At 35.2% G+C, this 20,000-nt stretch overlaps 1 protein-coding gene and 1 long non-coding RNA gene across 1 annotated transcript in view; one reads left to right on the forward strand and one right to left on the reverse strand.

The window, feature by feature from the left end:
- LOC144978783 (uncharacterized) overlaps positions 1 to 20,000 on the reverse strand; it is a 429,130-nt gene that overhangs the window by 188,852 nt on the left and 220,278 nt on the right.
- LOC144978767 (orexin/Hypocretin receptor type 1-like) overlaps positions 1 to 20,000 on the forward strand; it is a gene marked incomplete in the record, with an annotated part of 367,308 nt that overhangs the window by 163,776 nt on the left and 183,532 nt on the right. Inside the window, 1 exon segment of the mRNA XM_078925242.1 lies at positions 9,918 to 9,977.

Raw genomic sequence — 20,000 nt, forward strand, 5'->3', positions numbered from 1 at the left:
AAGTTTAATGTCACTGTGGTATTACAAAAATGGAAATTAACAGATTTATTCTGATGGAATTATATAGAATTTTTATTTGGTCTCTCGGAGAACACATGAAGCATTGGAAAGAGCATTTAAATAAAGAAACTGTTCTATATAAAATAATGTGCATTCAATTACCTAAATGATAAGGTTCTTTTTAAGAGGTCAAAATATATTTTTGTGACAGAATAAACACGTTTTGATGCTGCCTTAAAATACTTTGATGAGTTTATTTATACTTGGAAAGTTCAAACACTGCACTTCAGGAATGTCCGTATTTCTTATTTTTCAAAGTTTGCATTCAGGAAAATTTTGTGTTATGATTTAATCATTAAAAATCTTTGACAATCTCTATAATTTGAATCGCTTTCTACCCCCCCCCCCCTTCTCTCTCTCACTCTCTCTCTCTCTCACACACACATACACACACACACACACACACACACTCTTTCTCTTTTATTTTATTCTTCTATCTCAATATATGATTCACAACACTATCATTTCATATCTCAGATGCATTCATTTACTGCTGTTGTTATCAGTTTTATTATAATCATTATGACGATTTAATGTTACTATATTCATCATCATCATCATCATCATCATCATCATCATCATCATCATCATCATCATCATCATCATTATTATTATCATCATCGTCCTCACCATATCATCACGACCACTATCACCATCGCTATCATCCACCTCCTTGTTGATATCCAATTGTTTCCAGACCAGTGACAAATTATCTTGTGTGGGTTGAGAAGATTGTTTACACAAAATCTATGAACTTTTAAATATTTTAACGGAAGCAAAAGATATCCATTTATCAAAAATTGTTTTGAACTTCGTAATTTTTCTCTTGTTTCAACTCTGTAAATTGTCTATATGCGATGAAAGCTGCTCTTTATCATTTATCATTCTTTTGTAACCAGATCAAGTTGTCTGATGCTTCTTTTGTTTAAAATCTGTCGAATAGGCTGGCCCTATGCCATGAAGATGGGAGGTTAATTGATTGAAAATTGAAAGATTTATCTTGGAAATAGCTTTTTGTATAAATAACTGTCAGTTTTCAAAACCAAATTGACATGAATTGACGGCTTATCCCATTCAACCAGGGGTTGGCGACTCATGCCCAATATAACAACAAAATGCATGCACTAGCACAGAAGTACATCCTCGGATGATTAATGTTCTATTTTTATAAGTTAAAGGTTAGGGGATTACCGGCAGCTCAGCTGGTAGAGCAACCCCCCCCCCCCCCCCCCCGCGTAATAACAGATACCAATATTATTAGCGCTGGTGTAGTTAAGGTGTTAAATTTATCTCTACTATCCATAGACCGAAGGGCTAGAGCTCAGATGGTCACTGATTCGGATAAGTAAGTAATCTCTACTATCCACCAAGCAAATGTGTTGTATAGAATTCATGCAGTTGACGTCAATTGGCTGTTCCTCTTTGTTTTCAGACAGCCAGCAAACTATAAACGTTAAAGTTTTACATAGTTGAGTATTGATAAGGTTGATCTGGCGGGAACAGATGTGTATTTTACTTATATGCACACCATCAATTGCTGGATCACTGATGCTGAAAAGTACTATGTGATAGAATAGACGTCTATCAAAAGGGTAGCACGCGTTTGTTTCTGTCCATTTAACGCTAAATTACCGGAATGAACTCCGGTTCCATAAGCTCTGAACGACTAGTTTTTTGACCAAGTTTGGCTGAGCCAAAGCTATACTTGGAAAAAAAACCAATAAAACAATAAAACAACAAAATAAACAAGCAATTACAAATAAAACAAAAGAATTCGCTTCATACAATATCAGTGATGGTTACAAATGGATTCATTTGCAATACAATGACATTTTTATCACTATTCCGTCACCCTCAAGCAATGTTAAACCTGGTCAAAGGCCGAAACGGTAACAATGAGCGCCACATTCTGATATAGACACTATCTCATCGGGTTAGACACTTTGCACACAATTATCCAACTCAGGTGTGAATGAATGCATGGGAGTGATGGATATTGTATGAAAGCAAGAGCAAAAATGACGCGTTTCAACAGCTTGCGATGCGTTAAATGTGTTGTGCGCATTTAATATTGGAAAACCATTTAGACACGCTATATAAATGCTCGTTTTTATTTATTTATTTATGGATCTCCTTTGCTAAATTGATGTACATTCGGGGATGCTGCAACTGTCTGTTTGATCGATTGAAACGTACTTTGCGAAAAAGCGTATCAAAAGTATGAATGGAATTTATTGCTGCCTTTTTAGCGTTATTGAAAGTGGAATAATCTACAGCCCATTATCTAATGACTTATGATGTAATATGTGAAATGGAAATATTGAATTTAATAGTTTCGATTATCCTTTCAAATTTGTCCATTTGTTTTTATTTCTAACCTAACTTTTGGTATCTTTATCTTATGAAAAATAAGCAGAAATGTATTTTAAAAAAAATTCAAGATAGAAAACAACAATAAAAGGAGGAAGTAGGAATGAGAAAATATTATTTTGTAAACGATAGTCTGAAATTTATCAAAACATTTTAAACATTAGACAAAACGACTGTCAGTCGAATAAGTTGCCATTTCTCATTTATAAATCTTTTCTACGGCAGATACGCGGGGCAATGAACAAAACATTCTCAACACACAAAGACTGGGACATAAACAGCGGTGTCCTAATTACAATACAAAAACCAGGAAAAACGAAAGGACCCGTAAACAACCTGCGCCCAATAACATTACTGAATACCATAAGAAAAACACTGTCAACTATTGTCCTCAACAGAATTAGACCGAAAATAGAAAATTATCTATCACATAGCCAAAGCGGGTTTCGCCAAGACCGAAGCACATCGGACGTTGTATGGACACATAAATGGTTGGCAGCAAAGGCACTCAAAGAAAACATATCCATAACAATAACCGGAATCGATATGTCCGCAGCCTTTGATACGATCGACAGAGGAAAACTTTTGGAGATATTAACAGAAATAGTAGACGAAGACGAGCTCCGAATAATCCGATTTCTCCTCAGCAACACAAAGATACAACCAAGGATATACGGGGCCACAAAACAGACGCAGTTCGAAAGTAACATCGGGACCCCCCAAGGAGATAGTCTGAGCCCGATTCTGTTCACAATATACTTAGAACACGCTCTGAAAGAAGTTCGAAAAGTCATTCCAAAACCAACGACTCATATTGAGAATGCAATCCCTAGAGAAATCGCCTATGCAGATGATGTCGATTTTATTGGACCAACACCAGCAAATATAGACATCATACAAAATACCCTCATGAAATATAACCTCCAAGTCAATGCCAATAAAACCGAATTTACAACAATATCGAGGAACAAAGAGGAATGGAAAAGAACAAAGAAAGTCGGCTCACTAATTGGAGACACCGAGGATGTACAAAGAAGAAAACAGCTATCAAACGCCGCACTCAGTAAACTCACCAATGTATGGATTAGAGGTGACAAAATAAAGAGAAAAACCAAACTGAAACTGTACCATGCTCTTGTAAAACCGGTACTTCTGTATAACTGCGGCACTTGGGCGTTGACAAAATCCGAAGAAGAACATCTGGATGCCTTCCATCGCACACAGCTAAGAAGGGTACTGGACATCAAATACCCCAAAAAGATCTCAAATGAATCACTCTATAAGATCACAAAAGAAAGACCAATCTCCCTTGACATTTTACAACAACGATGGCAACTTTTCGGTCACATACTACGCAGGGACAAAAACATACCAGCAAACCAAGCCATGTCGGGATACTTCCAAAAACACGGGAACCTTTTCAGAGGAAGACCGATCACAACACTCCCGTGATCCTAAACAAAAACCTCACAACACTTGGACAAAGCATTAGTCTCATAACGGCAGGGGACCTTGAAAATCTGAGAACCCTAGCAGAGGACCGGCAATATTGGAGACACCTCACACAGGAAATACTGGAAACAGCCAAGGCGACCCGATCTTTCGGTCGAGACGCGAAAGGCATCTAAGTCAAGTAAGTCAGATACGCGGGGCGTATTGAAACATACGGGTGAAATCCAAGTCGAGCTCAATAAATTAAAATGACAAAGCGTTGTTTGGGAAAAGTGGAGAGAGGCAAGTTGATGATATTGTCAATCAGTGGCTTAACAACAGGGGGTAAAAACAACTGTATTACAGTAAGGAAACCTTGAATAATTCGCTATTGATACATTGACTAAGCTGTGGTACGTTTTGACCTGCTGACTCATGCAATGCCTTTTGCTTCCTAATTATTCGATTGGACGCCTCGGTGTTTTTAAGATTTAATTCTTTGTGCCAATTTCCTTCATGGTTCACTGTTATTTGTTATGAAGTTTAGGTGCGAGACGGATGATCGCTTCTGTTTTGTGTAATGGGCACTATTCCTGTGTGCCTTTCATTACAATTAGCGGCTGCCAAAAGTTTATAATCATATAATAATAATAATGATAATAATAATAATAATAATAATAATAATAATAATAATAATAATAATATAATAATAATAATAATAATAATAATAATAATAATATATATAATAATAATAATAATAATAATAATAATAATAATAATAATAATAATAATAATAATAATAATAATAATAATAATAATAATAATAATAATAATAATAATAATAATAATAATAATAATAATAATAATAATAATAATAATAATAATAATAATCTTCTTCTTCTTCTAGGTTCCATGCCTGGTCCAGGCTTCGGATACTGCATGAATTATCTCTCTCCATTCCTCCCTGTCTCTTGCTTTTTCAAACAGCTCTTGGATTGTTAGGTTGGTGAAGCCCTTCAGTTGGTCTATGAGTGTTTTTCTTTGTCTCCCCCGGGCGCGTTTACCAGGTATTTTTCCACAACTTGCCAGGTATTCATTCTTATCTTTCCTTACTATGTGTCCGAAAAAGGATAGTTGTCGATCCGCTATTAAGGGCATTAGTTTCCTTTGTTGGTATGTTTGTTTTAGCACTTCTTCGTTCGTTTTGTGTGCAGTATACGATATTCTCTGCATCCTTCTCAAGCACCACATTTCAAAAGCTTCAATGTTCTTTTGTGTTTCTGCATTTGTAGTCCAGCTTTCGCATCCGTATAACAAGATTGGCCACACGTAGCACTTCAAGACTCGGAATCTAATCTCGAACGACATCTGTTTGTTTTTCAAAATGTTTCCCAGGTCCATGAAGGCCTGTTTGGTTTGAGTTATTCTTGCTCGTATGTCTCGGTTACATCTTCCATCTGTTGTCACTATTGAACCTAGGTATTTAAAACTTTCTACGTTGGTAAGTTGCTCGCCGTGAATCGTTATATTGCAGGTGTTGTTGTTGTCGGGGTTTTTCTGTATTACCATGCATTCCGTTTTGGTGATATTCACTTCCATTCCCTTGGCTTCACTATCTACTACCACTTTGTCAACAATCTTTTGAAGTTGGATTTCTGATGTTGCAATGAGTACCGTATCGTCTGCGTATCTTATATTATTTATGTTGTGACCTCCTACTTTTATTCCCTCCATATTAGTTATGCCCCTCATGATTGTTTCTTGGTATAGATTAAACAGATCTGGTGAGGCAACACACCCTTGACGGACTCTTTTCTTAATAGGAATGGAATTTCCTGTAGAGTTTCCGATTTTGATAGATGCCTGCTGGGTGTAGTATAATGTTTGCATGAGTCTGAGGTCTTTCTCATCAGCGCCAATGGAGTGCAGTTGTTTTAGTATTTCTTCGTGGCGTACTCTATCAAAAGCTTTTTTGTAGTCGACAAAACAGAGGTATAGTGGGGTCTGAACCTGTATAGCTCTTTCACTTAAAACACGGAGGAGGTATATTGCGTTCCTTGTCCCTCTGTCAGGTTGGAATCCATATTGTTCTTCTGCGATTTCTGGGTTAATCTTATTCCTTAGCCTGTTGATAATTATACGCAACAGTATTTTGTTGATGTGGCTTATTAAACATAAGTTCTAAAATTTTCGCATCTGACTGCACCTGCTTTCTTTGGTATTGCTATGAAAATAGAGTTACAGAGATCTTCTGGAATTTTCCCAGTGTTGTATATATTGTTGAATAATATGTGAAGTTCATCAATTGCTAGATCTCCTAGGCTTTTTAATACCTCTACAGATATTTCATCAGGGCCTGTTGGTTTACCATCCCTCATTCGTTCCATGGCATGTTCAATTTCACTTTTGGTGATGTTTGGTCCGCTTAATGGTTCTTTGAATTTCAGTGGTGGTTCATTTCTATTTGGAATAATAATAATAATACTTTATTCATCAATAGGAAATTTTTTGTACATTGTATTTTTAAAATTATTATTATTATTATAGTTAATAGATTTTTTTTGATACCTCGAATTATTTTTTAGTAATCAATTATTTTATTGTCCAAAATTTTTAAAAAGCAGAACAAACAAACAAACAAAAATAAACCAACACCCCCCCCTCCCTCCTAAAAAGCAAAATAACAATGGTATTTTCATTAATGTTATCATAGTTAATAATGCTTTATCTTTAGTATCATCAGTATTTGTATACCACGTTTGTTTGTTACTTGTTCTTTTTTATTTTATTTTTTTGTTGGGCTTTTAAAAAAAAATCTTTTTATCATTAAAGAAAAGAAAACGTCTGTCTTACATTTCTAGATTATTTATTTGTACAGTAGAAGTTTAATAGATAACTGCCGTTGCTAATGGCCTTTATTTCTCAGCAAATATTGCGAGTTTTGAATAAGTGGTTTACAAAAAAAGAAAAAGAAAAACCCTTCTAGAATAAGGCGATCATTTGATATTTACGAGATAAATGAATGACAGGCGATACGTGGCGCCTTACGTGTCACTATAAATCTCTATTGTCCGATAATCTCTTCTTCGCCATCATTAATTAGTGTATGGAATTGTTATGATATGCTAGACAATCTGCATGGGATGATTATCCAGGTCGTTTAGATAGTATATCATTCGTTTGTTTCATGGGATTAGATGAAGCCATACTTGTATCTACTATCGGTAATAGGGAATCCGTGTTATTTATGAACTCCGCTTACGAGTCAAGATTACACTCCCCTCGCCCCACCCCCTTTTCCCCCTACCAATGAAACATTTGATCTGGCGTAAAGTGCTTTATATATATTACTTGATTTTTAAATATGTTAAATAGTTGGATGGTGGAATGTTTGTGTGCGTCTGTGTGTGTGTGTGTGTGTGTGTGTGTGTGTGAGAGCGCGCGCGCGTGGGTGTGTTTATGAGAAAGAGAGAGATATGTAGCGAGAGAGAGAGAGAGAGAGAGAGAGAGAGAGAGGACGGAGAGAAAGTCTGTATGTGTGTGTGTGTGTGTGTGTGTGAGAGAGAGAGAGAGTTAAAGAGCGAGAGAGACTGAGATAGATAAATAGAGTTAGTGAGTGAGAGAGAGAGAGAGAGTGAGAGAGAGAGAGAGACACACACACACACACACACAGAGAGAGAGAGAGAGAGAGAGAGAGAGAGAGAGAGAGAGAGAGAGAGAGAGAGAGATTTGAATGGATTGAAGTTATTATTATGCGCCTATAGCTTTATTTATAGAGGATTGGGCACAATATAAATACATTTCATTATTATAATTATTACTTGGAGTTCTATTGAAAGGGTAACCAGTAGCAAGGGTGTTTCCACGCTCCAAAAGTCTAATAATCTTAAAAGTTGTACGGCTTTGTGCTGTTGTGGTAACCCTTGCCTTCGGACATTCAGGTCCTTACTTTGAGTCCCGCTCTGAAGGCACAAAATTGAGTCTTTGTAGCAGGCTTTTTTCTCACATTTTTCTTATCGTACTCTGGTCGGTAGAAGCGCTGTTTGAGAAAGAAAACAACTTGGAATAACCCCTTACTAGCATCATGTATCTCTCTACATTTTAAATGATGCTGTTGACTTGTGACCCCTTGTACAGTGCCCTGACTAAATTTTGTGGATAGCTCGCTATATAAAATGTTAGTTAAAAAAACCCGCCATGACAAATTGTGAGGGCGGATTGATATTGCATAAAACGGCTTCATTGTTTTATAGTTAAAGACATTATGCGTTTTGGGTGATTCTTATCATTACTGCATTTCATTGAAGATCTGAAAAAAATGAGTATAAAACATAAGAAATATATTTTGTTTTGTCGGGCACTGTTCCATGCACATTCTTTCAGATCTATTTCTTACATCAATGCCTGCTCCATATTTGTCATTCTGCATTTCTTTGCCACTTAAAAGACATGTCAGACTTGAGTTTGGGAAAATTTGGAAGGTCATCGTAATCGATCAATATTTGTGAAAATCAATTAATAGCCTTCTTGCCAAAATAAATAACATTTAATGTGTTTTGAAAGTTTGCGTTAGATTTAATCATGTTTCGCGTCTTGTTTACTTTCCATGTGTTCTTATGTGACGTTTATTGTAATTTTATGTTACAGATATTTTTATATAGATATCTGCATATTATTTGAAATGAAGAATGAACTGATTCACATTGAAAACTATAAATAAACTCTGTCAATTTATTTTTGTCATCTAAGACACCGTGTCATTTTTCAAATTCCTGTCTTTTCTCATTATTTCAATACACTGTTTTACATATCAAAGATCATTGTGGGTAATATTTCTATTATATTTGGGGGTGGCGTAGGGTGGGATGGGGGGGGGGGGAGGGAAGGGGCGAGGGGGCAATGATGGAAAAAAACATTTGTAAAGGCTCTATCACTGTCTAATTGAAGCTGGGCGTAAAACGGGCCCCACGTTTTAATTAGTATATTATTATTGTCTTTGTTAAAACAGTACATTTTAACTGCGCTGCGGAGCAGGATATATAAATACTAAAAGCTTGGTGTTACAATGTAATACATCATTATAATCGTCATCACTAGCATTATCATCATCCTCCTCATTCTCATCATCATCGTCATCATCATCATCATCATTATCATCACCTTCATCATCATTATCATCATCATCATCATCATTATCATCATCATGCATCATCATCAACATTAACATCATCATCAACAGCATCATTCATCATCCTTTACCTCTTTATAACCACCATCATTATCATCACTCTCTGTGTTCCAATTATATCTATTAACCTTCCATTTTGTGAATTATGTTAGTGCATATTAAAATTCAAATCTTCACTTTTATGTGTTATTACTGTTTTGTTGATCCAGTCGTAAATCAAGGGGTCAATGATATATTCACAAGTGATGTAGCAGGCCAAGTAGATTAATGTCAGCTACTTAAAAGATATAAAGCGGTGTTTGGCTTTTTATCAGCAGAGGGTTTTAATCACGAGATATAAGAACATAATATGTGACCCACAGTCTAGAAACGGTATTATGTCGGGATGGACAAGGTGCTGAACATTGAATTTATGGACACAGATATATAACCTGGCGTTACTTTGTGTGCCTTATGGTGGAGAACAAATATAATTTTTTGCATGAAATAAAAACTCTAAGGTTCTATATCATATAATTTTATCCTCTGAATTCACTTTTATGGGTCATATTTATTGCGATATAATACCGTTTTGAGACGGTGGGCCACATAATATCATAGTCAAACTACCAGCATTTCATATGTTAGAAAACCGCTGAAGCATGGAGCTGACACGCGCAGCGAAAAAACAGATGTCGAGTAATAACACGATAGTATTGAATGTTGTAGTCGTTGCAAGTTTGACGTGAACCACACACTAAATAATAGTTGACTATTTGATTCTATCACATTGTAAAATGAATCATTATGTTATGGTGCGATCAACATATTATCAGAATCAAAGTGTCGGAGGGGAATATTTTGTTATTTCCTCCCTCTGTTATTTCAGAATTACGGATTACGAGTAGACCGGACTTCTGGATTCATTTACTCTGCACTTTTCATTGTGGTGAGTAATTAGTTTAGATTTATCAATGAACCTAGTGTTTCAGAATTCTATTGTGTACTTATCAATATAAGTACGATATTAATCTTTATGTAATTGTATATAATTACGATAAGACTCATCGCCATTTTCTAAATTAACCTTATAAGTGAATGCTACTTCTTATCTACTTAAGGTTTATCTAATTTATGAAACTGCTATAAATATCAACGGTTTGTAACTGAAGAATATATTTTATGTACCGACAACGTGAGATTGACATATTATCTATCTTTTAGCCACTCTGGTGCACTGTGACAATTTCATTTTGCCCAGAATTCTTTTACTTAAGATATTGATTGAGGCAAAGTGGCTGAGAGGTTAAGGTATTGCACTGTGAACCGGAAGGCCCACTTCAGGCACTTTCATTTTATTTCATCTTTGGCAAGATTATTAATTAACCCAAATGTGCTCACTTTGGACAAAGAGGGTGATCCCTATTGGCGTTTGTTTGATGGATTATCTAAATTCTTTCATGGAATGCCTTGGCAATATCTGATGATGCCATATGGAATCTTTTTTATTGATGAATTAGGTTGACTTGTCGAAAGCTACTAAAGCTGATACTTCCTTTTCGATCAATTAGATGCTTACTTGGTTAATTTTATTCGTCGGATCTTTGCAATTGGTGTTGACTATCAAAAATTTCCTTTACATAATGAAATAATGAAAATAATAATAATAATAATAATAATAATAATAATAATAATAATAATAATAATAATAATAATAATAATAATAATAATAATAATAAATAATAATAATAATTTATATAGCGCCGGTTCCACACAATTAAGCTCCAAGTAAACAATGGAGCTGGCGTGTAATATACTTCATTACATTGATTTACCCTTACTTCAGTAACATTTAAAAGATGAGAATACCTGATTATCATAAAAAAGATAAATGATGGTAAACAAAATTTAAGAGATGACACTACAAATAAGGTTTGTGATTCAAACCATAGTACACACATGAAGATCACCCATCCATTTTCCCCATATATATATATATATATTCCTTTTCTTCTTCTTCTCCTTCTTCGTCGCCTACAAATAAACCGTCCGACCCAGTAAGACTTAGCATTACTGTTGAAATACATATACAAGTTGTTGACAAGCGTATAAACATTTCATTCGAATTTTCTGCTATGTATTCCGTTCCATCACTCATTTTTTGAAACTTCTTTCTGCTCCGAGAAGACTATCTATGTTGCCGTTCAATGAACTTTCTTCAGGACGAGGACCACGGTAATCGGACACTTCCATCACATGTATAAAATGTCTTTTACCTTACCATGATACATGACTAAAATTCAGATTAATGATCTCAGATAAAACAATGCAAAATAGAATGAGCATATTATGCCCATATACATGCCATGCAAAATGTTCTCTCAAGTTGTATTGCTCACAGCATTGTCGTGCAGCTAACAAAGACATAGCATGAAACGACATAGAAGGGATAGGGGACGGGCCCGATCTCAGACAAATCCAATCTAAACTTCACATATGATGGAGATTGATTACCAATAACTAGTTGAGTCAATATTTTATTCTGATATCACGAAGTTCAATAAGAGTGTCATTTCCTCCCGGACGACACCACAGGTGGTGAACAATTGACCTCGCTAATGAAACAGCCAGCAAAGTATTCATTACTTTTTGCTGTTGAAAGGGGGTAGTTCTCTCTACAGAACATTTTCAATTTTTTATCTGCCGGTCTTTTGCTTCATTTGCATCTCTCTCTCTCTCTTTCTCTCTCTCTCTCTCTCTCTCTCTCTCTCTCTCTCTCACACACACACACTCATCTCTCTCTCTCTCTCTCTCCTCCTTTCTTTCCTCCCTTCTTTCGTTTTTTTCTCTTTCATTCTTTTTTTTTTTGTCATTCTCTCTCCTTCCCCACTCCCTCTCTGTCTGTCTGTCTGTCTGTCTGTCTGTCTGTCTGTCTGTCTGTCTGTCTCTCTCACTCACGAACTCACTCACCCTCTCTCTTTCTCTCTCTCTCTCTCTCTCTCTCTCTCTCTCTATATATATATATATTATATATATATATATATATATATCCCCCCATCTCTCTCCCTCTCTCTCTCTCTCTCTCTCTCTCTCTCTCTCTCTCTAATCTCAATTTGAGAATCGTTTTCTCCGTACTACAGTATTCTTTTCTCCACTTGATTAAAAATTGGTCGCTTTTAATGAATGATCATGCATTGCTTTCGTTGACAATTGATATTAACTGGCCTTTTGTAACAAAAGTCTTAAACATTGAAAGTTTAGAAGGATGGACTATTTGCACAAATTCCATTCTATCTATGGCATCACCTCGTTACTGACTTAAATCAATATCAAATTTACAATTGTCTAGTTAGAATTCTCATTCGTTTGCTCGATAATGTGTGATCCGCCATAGCGCTTTCCAGCTCATATTTATTTGATACCGGACAAAATTGTAGATGCGTAATTTCAACAAATTCTTCATCTTCTTTCAGCTTATCCCGCATTTTTCAGGTTGCCATAATGAATGCCACATCTCCAGGAATCTCGGTTCAGAGCATCTTCTTCCTCCAGGCCCGGTTCTTTCATATCGTCCTTTACTTTATCCAACCACCTAGTCTTTGGGCGTCCCTTTTTCCTCTTTCCCTCTAATTGTAAGTCCATCACTTTCCTTCCCATGTACGCCATCTCTCGTCTATTTACAAGTCCTAACCGTTTCAATATATCTTCTCCCATCTTTATTGATGCATTCTTCACTTCAGCCAACCTTTGAATTAATTAATTTCTCACTTTATATTTTCTTGTCCAGCCAAGTGACCCCTCAACATCCTCATTTCTGCCACCTCAACTTCTTTATCTACAAATAACACACCTACTTTTACTCTCAAAAAGTATTTGATAAAAATGGCATGTCTTGGATCATTCTTATTCTCTTCCTGCTTTTCAAATATCTTTTTATTCACCATTGACCCATTAACAATTGATATTATTCCACCCCTCACATAGGAAAACCCTATTATTTCTTAGTAAATACGTACTTATTGAATAATGCTTTGACCAATAACTAGAGGTGCCTATATGTGTCAATAAAATGTAGATAAGATAAAGGGAGTAAAACTGACTCATAAATAAGGGAACAACACAACACAAACGACGTCTCGGCCTTTGGCCTTTTTCAAGTAATCCCAATATATATATATATATATATATATATATATATAATATATATATATATATATTGGGTTTACTTGAAAAAGGCCAAAGGTCTATGTATATATATATATATATATATATATATATATATATATATATATATATATATATAGGGTCTACTTGAAAAAAGGGCAAAGGCCGAAACACCGTTTGTGTTGCTCCCTTATTTATGAGTCAGATTTACTCCCTTTTATTTATCTTTATCTCCAAAAAATACTTTGAAGGCGTTGAATAAAAATTGTTTTCAATGATTGCAGAATATTTTCGCACATTTTATTGCTGTGAAATGAGATTAAGTGTAAAAGGCAGCTGATTGGCAATTAATAACTTTTCTGAATACAAATCCACGTTTTGAGTTTTGGGTCAAATTGTCATTCAAGCAGAAGGAGAAAGATACACATTATGATGAATAGAAGTACTGATACCATATCATTTGGTTACAAAATATATTATTATCTTACTTGTAAGGGTGAAATAAGCGTATTCTTTCATTTCTCTGTATTTATTAAACTCGTTATATTTTTTATCGTGCAATAACACATACTCGCAAGCTCGTTGTGTTATTGGGCAAGATAAAAATCACTCCTTTAATAAATACAAAGAGATGAAAGAATTGTATATTAATCTCAAAGAATGAAAGAATGCTGTTCCTACCTTTCCGCATCAATCAAATTTAGTCTCTCTCTCTCTCTCTCTCTCTCTCTCTCTCTCTCTCTCTCTCTCTCTCTCTCTCTCAGTTTTAGATAATATTACCAAATAGCGTTAGGATGTCGGATTATTAATAAATTCCTTTCATAAAAACCGTATGCTCCTTTCCAGACTTCTTGCTTTTGGACAAAAAATAATCCCATTTTTTATATTACTATCATTGATTTAGTTTTTTATTAAAATACATACAATAACTCTCTTTTCCCAAATAATGGTAATGGATTGCTGGATACAAAGTTCATGTCCGAACAGTCCTTATTTGTAGGTCTGATACCCCACATTTTTATGTTCTCATTGCTATAATGACGAAATATTCTCCATTACAATAATGTTAAATCCAACCCATAATTGCGTTTGTTAATCAGACCTGCTGATTAGTGCACATTGTTAGTGTGAAATCGGATATACCAGATCGTGTCAAATCGGATATACCAGATCGTGTGAAATCGGATAGACCACATAAATAACAATAAAATGTGCTTTTATATCATTGCTAGATTCCATTTTTTTTACCACGGACGCCTAGAAAACAATTTACTACATTAAACAGTTAACTGCCGTAATCTGGAAAAACATATATTGAAAAAAATGTCCAGAAAACTCGCCCTTCAAGTATCGATCTATTTAAATGACCTTCATCTTGGCAAAAACTCTTAAAATAAATGTGTTTCCAGAGCAATAGAGTTAACGTGTGACTAAACTCTTCATCCGTGACAATTGGTTTCTTTACCAAAGTAAGAACTCGAAAGTCTTACGATTGTAGAGCTCTGTGAAACTAAGATACTCGTTTTCACTTGTATTTTTAAGTGTTGTTTTAAAGAATGAGAATGTTATGGGGAAAGATAATGTCACAAATGTCATTCTAATCTTTGATCCTAAAAGAGAATCTTCCCAGCATTCTTTTCCTCTATTACAACGGTGATGATAGCCTATGACCCAAATATTTCGCAACCTATGTTGTTTCCTTATATAATTCAGAAAAAGTCTATATTATCCATTCAAAGTCGGGCGTAGTGTGTATTCTTTTAATAATTCTTTTAATTTTTATTCTCTATTATCTTCTGGCACTTTTCTACTCACTTCATATCTTGTTGTTACTAACAAAAGTGCCTGCTCCACTCACTTTTCTGAATTAAAAATTCACCCCATACACCGGAGCATACTCAATGTCTCAATCGTTTCTATGTTATATGTTTGTGATGAGAATATTGGCTATTAAGCTTAACTGCTGGTCAAAATTACTTCGCGATGGTGGTGAACGAATCGGCGATCTCAAGAAGTGGGTGAGAGAGGGATCTAGAAATGACTTTGGGTTTGAAACGAATATTTTTGTGTTCGTGGATAGCTCACACGGTAGAGCCACGCTCTCACCTGCCAGGCGGAGTTGTCGTACCAATAAGGTCGCAGGTTCAAACTCCACCACCGCCGCGAAAATTTTTTTTATTCTCTATTGTCTTCTGGCACTTTTCTACTCACTTCATATCTTATTCTTTTAATCTGTACTTTCGTGATACATTTTATCCTAACCAGACTTAGAGAGAGAGACACACACACACACGCACACACACACACACACACACACAGAGAGAGAGAGAGAGAGAGAGAGAGAGAGAGAGAGAGTCGTTAATATCACACCGCTTTTACTAATCTCATAGTAAATACGATGTGTCATCATGTAAGATCTGATTATAATCTAACACCGCTCGTTAATAGTTAATCATCTAATCGGTAAAGTGTGGTTAGGAATATCAATGAGGAAGGACAGCAAATGGTAAACACTTTAATGGGAAAGTTTATGGGATTATATTTGTTGAATCAACATTAAGGCAAGTAGCGAATTTCAATGATCAATTGACATTCACACATTTATTCAATTATCGGTGTGGTCTGCACGGCTTTGTTGATTTTACCGATATCCAAATGGGGCACGTGGAATTGAATTTTTATCTCTATCATTTCACGCTACCAGCCTTATCAATTTGTTTGCGGATAAATAACAGAATAAAGTAACGTGATTAAAAAAAAACCCCAACAAACTGGATCGTTTTATATGTAAATTGCCAAAACGCTACAGATCTAAGTTCGATTGTTCACTTCTGAGAGAAATCATGATCCGAGTCCAATAATGTTTAGATAGAATGAAAAATAAAGAGCTGTAGATTCGAAAGAATAACAGAAACGCATGGAACCTTACTAAAACTGTATTGGTCCCCAATGACAAGCATTGATTTTCACAGGTATATATATATATATATATATATATATATATATATATATATATATATATATATATATATATATATAGTCCCAGCTTTGAGAGTTTTGCCAAGATAAAGGCAATTTTTATCGATCAGTATCTGAAGGAGGAGTTTTCTGGCCAAAATTTTAGAATGTGTTTTTCAAAGTAGGACAGTATAGTCAGTCATCCCATCAATTACAACTTGTAGATTTCTCATCTTCAACCAGATCACTGCCTTACTCTGAAATGACACCTATTTATAGATTTGGCAAGAAAACTCGTCCTTCAAATATTCATCGAAATACATGATCCTCATCTTGGCAAAATCTCTCGAACTTTTGATTTCACGAGGTGCCAGGTTTGAGAGTTTTTACCAAGATGAGGGCGTTTAAATTGATGGATATTTGAAGGAGGATTAGTTTCAATAAATAAGTGTTTTCCGGAGTACGGCAGTTAACTGGCTGATACCTTTGGCTTGAATGTGTCATCAATACTGATCCCTTTTCATGCGACGCACTAGACAATCTCCTTCGATTCTTTCTTAGAATAAAACCCGCTCATTCTGATGCGTCCCTCTGGCGAAACCCATTTCTGTCATGTTTTGTGCCACCTATGAAATTCACTTTAGTGTGAATTGCTTTAGAATAATCAATTAGGTTGGAATCAAGAATTCCCTCAAACTCGCCGACAATTTGTTGTCTGTAAAGTTTGTTTATAAGTATTCTGTGTAGCACGAGTAGCTTCAACGATGTAAACATAATGGTAGATAGAGATAAAGCGATGGGTGCGTGGATAGAGCTATCTTCAATCGTGAAATGTTATTTGACCTGCTGGATTTTATCAACAATTAATAGGTGAAATGGTTCCTTCTGATAATTCCTTTCCAAAAGTAGAACAAGACAAAAACTGTTTGTTCGACTGTTACTTTGTTTTTTATTTGTGATATAGACAATCGGTATTAAGTGTGATCACTGACCGGAAGTTGACAATGATTGAAAAACTATATTCCGGCGTTGTCTTTCCACATATTAGTCGACTCCAGTATGGGCCCGTAATAATAATAATAATAATAATAATAATAATAATAATAATAATAATAATAATAATAATAATAATAATGATAATAATAATAATAATAATAATAATAATAATAATAATAATAATAATAATAATAATAATAATAATAATAATAATAATAATAATATATAATAATAATAACGTAATGGAATGGAAAATTAATAAAGCACCATTATCCATTTACAATGATCAATAGCGATTCACAATGGCAACAACAAATTATAAGTAAACAAATTAATAAATATACACATACACATATACACACACAAGTATACATCCACCCCCCCCCCTTCCCCCTGTAGTTAATGAGTTCCACACAGCTGGAGCAGAAAAGGAAAAAGATCGTTCAGAGAATTTAGTTTAAGGGATTTTTATTTCAAATGATACTGAGTTCGAAGACCTGAGGGAGCCACTTGGAATATGGACTGTAAGAAGTGATTTTAAGTAATCTGGAGCAGTGTTGTAAAAACATTTAAAGGCAAGGCAAGCTAATTTATAACCATCTCTCCTCTCCACGGGCAGCCAATGAAGGTATTCCAAAACGGGAGTTATATGCTCATTCTTTTGGGTCTGGGTGATAATTCGTGCTGCTCTGTTTTGTAACAACTGCAGTCTTGCGATCAAGCTCTTTGGGAGCCCGTAAAGAAGTGAGTTGCAATAGTCTAGCCGGCTAGCAAAAGGTGAATTAATGAGCATATTGCAAATTTCTTCATCTATATGATTGCGGATATGACTGATAGATCTTACAATAAAATGTAGATTTTGAGTATTGTTATATGCTATTGCATATTCATAAATTCATCAAAATCAAAACCAAGGTTTTGTTTTATAATTCAGGTCCTGAAAATGACAGAGTCACAATTCAAAAGTTCTTCCGTTAGAAGGGTCTTTCCTTTGATTTCTAAAGACTATAAATTCCGTTTTATCATCATTAAATTTTAGCTAGTTTTAGGTCGTCCAGAGTTTGATGTGAGATAAGTAGTTACAGATATTTGTCTTGTTTGAAGTTAAGTTGGAAGAAGAAATTTGGAAATATAGCTGTGTATCATCGGCATAAAGATGATGACTGATGCTGTAGGATTGAATGATGCTAGTAAGAAGTGTGGTGTAGAATGTGAACAGAAATGGACCAAAAGTGACCCCTGCGGAACGCCGAAATTAAGTGTGATGGTTGTCGAAGATGTTCCATTTATGCACACTCGTTGCTTTCGATTCTTCAAGTAATTAGAAAACCACTTGAGTGCTGTGTCGGTGACTCCAAAAGAATCCTCCATTTGGTCGAATAGTATCTTGTTGTGTTGACGATCTGTGACAATTCTAGAACTGTCGAAAGGGTGTTGTTGAGGATGGTCGAAAAATTCGCATCATTATCTTTTGAACTCGTCCTTCATGTCTTTGTTGAGTGTCTTTGTCGATGGCGCAGAGATTGCGGGATGTAACTTCTATTTTGTCTCACCTTGGCGTAGGCACATCGATGTTGCATGTTATGGTATTTGGGTTTGTTGGATAAGACTGTTGTGATCTAGAATTGCCCTCGTAGCAGCAGAGTGTTGATCACTTGTAGAGTCGTCGTGGATGTTAAAATCACCAATGACCAGAAAACGTTTGGATAACTCAGTCGTTGACTCGATCAGGCTTTCAAAGTTCTGGACAAAATCACGATGAGTCGAGAAATTCTTCGTCGATGGTGGTGGATGGTATAGACAAAAATGTAGTATTAAGAGTACAGAAATGACGCTTGACAGGCGATGTCCATCATGTGAAAAAGCAATTTGGCTCTATATGACTTGCACGAGTCCGAATTAATGAAATATTAGCGTATTAATGATATATTTGTGGAATCCTATTTAGACCGGTCCAGATGTTCTTGTATCTACATAAAAGTCCAATTTTGAACCTAATCACTTTAATCACATTAACTCTTCTTTCTTATTCATAAAATTTGGTTGTTATGATACACGGAAGAAGTAGAAATATGTTCTTGAACTTATTGTCTGCGAAAATGGATTGCCCAGGCGTCTTTTTTCAGGTAGTTCGTGCAAGAGATACCTTTGTAGGGAATATACACTTTTATCTACAATTATGTGATATATTTATCTTATCTCTTTTACATTTTGTGGTGAAGCGGGGTGGCCAAGTAAAGAAAGTGTTGCAGTGAAGTCCCAAAACGAAGGGGGGGGGGGTGTAAGCCTCACTCCATGTACGTTTGCTTTTGAGCTAGATTATTACCCGGATTTGCTCACATTGATAAAAATAACACCGGATTTTATTGTTTGACTTTGGACGTCTCATTAATAACTAGATATATTTCTTCATGGAACACCTTGCCAGCAGCTTCTTACGATGTGTCCAGAAGAGCACAATGAAAAAACAATAGATTGTTTACAAATATTAGAATAAAAAAACTTATAAACCGGAACTGAATAAATTGGAAATATGATCTTGCATTTTCTGCTTTTGTAATAAATTAAGCACCCAGATTCATATTCAGAATAGAAAAAACCAAGTATATAACCATACATTTTCGTATAATATGTAATACATATACCATGGAATAATGACATCAGAAATCTTAAAGAAGTTAACATCATTGTATATCTAACGGCGTCGACTTTTTTAGTTAGTTAGGTCAATCGTCTAGTAGTCCATTCGCCAAATAAGGAGAAAGAAAAGTAATAGAAAAATAACAACAACAAGAAAGAAAAAGAATTCCCCTCTCCCCCTCCCCCACCCCTCACCCTCGCAAAGAAAATAAAC

This window comes from Berghia stephanieae, chromosome 1, assembly GCF_034508935.2.
Source record: "Berghia stephanieae isolate SIO BIC M18660-M18661 chromosome 1, UCSD_Bste_1.3, whole genome shotgun sequence".
Lineage (NCBI taxonomy): Eukaryota > Metazoa > Mollusca > Gastropoda > Nudibranchia > Aeolidiidae > Berghia > Berghia stephanieae.